A 587-nucleotide genomic window follows, 5' to 3' on the forward strand; every position below is an offset into this window, starting at 1 on the left:
AATCCAAAATTTATAATATATATAATAATTAATTTGAATAACTTTAATTAACATATTGTATTATTTAATTTTCTTTTACGATCTTTGTTTATATTAATTAGCATATGATATTATTAGGAATTTGTTTTTTAATTATATTATAAAATGTTGTAATTGACTAATTTTTGAAGATGTCATTTTTTATCATTCTACATTTTTCATCAAACTTCTCAGATATTTTTTACAAAATATGATGTGTCCATCAGTTAATTTCTTAGTTAACAACTAGCTGATTTGTCATATATATATATATATATATATATATATATATATATATATATATAAATTCAAGAACATCATTTCACATTCCCACCTCAAGTTGAACATGTGTTTCATGTCATTTGAATTTGAAGATCAAGTGGCAATTGTGTTTATGATCAAAATGATTCCAAAACATGAGGTTAAAAATGTTATCATTAACCTTTTGAGGTTAGCGAAAAATGATAATAAGACTTAGATTTTTGAGAATTTTTTTTATAGGTCAGTTCGAGTCTTGTACTGTCACTGAGGGTTTTTCTGGTTGTTCTTCAAAGCACCTGCATTAGTCG

This window comes from Cynara cardunculus (genome assembly GCF_001531365.2).
Source record: "Cynara cardunculus var. scolymus isolate 2C chromosome LG 7, CcrdV1, whole genome shotgun sequence".
Classification (NCBI taxonomy): domain Eukaryota; kingdom Viridiplantae; phylum Streptophyta; class Magnoliopsida; order Asterales; family Asteraceae; genus Cynara; species Cynara cardunculus.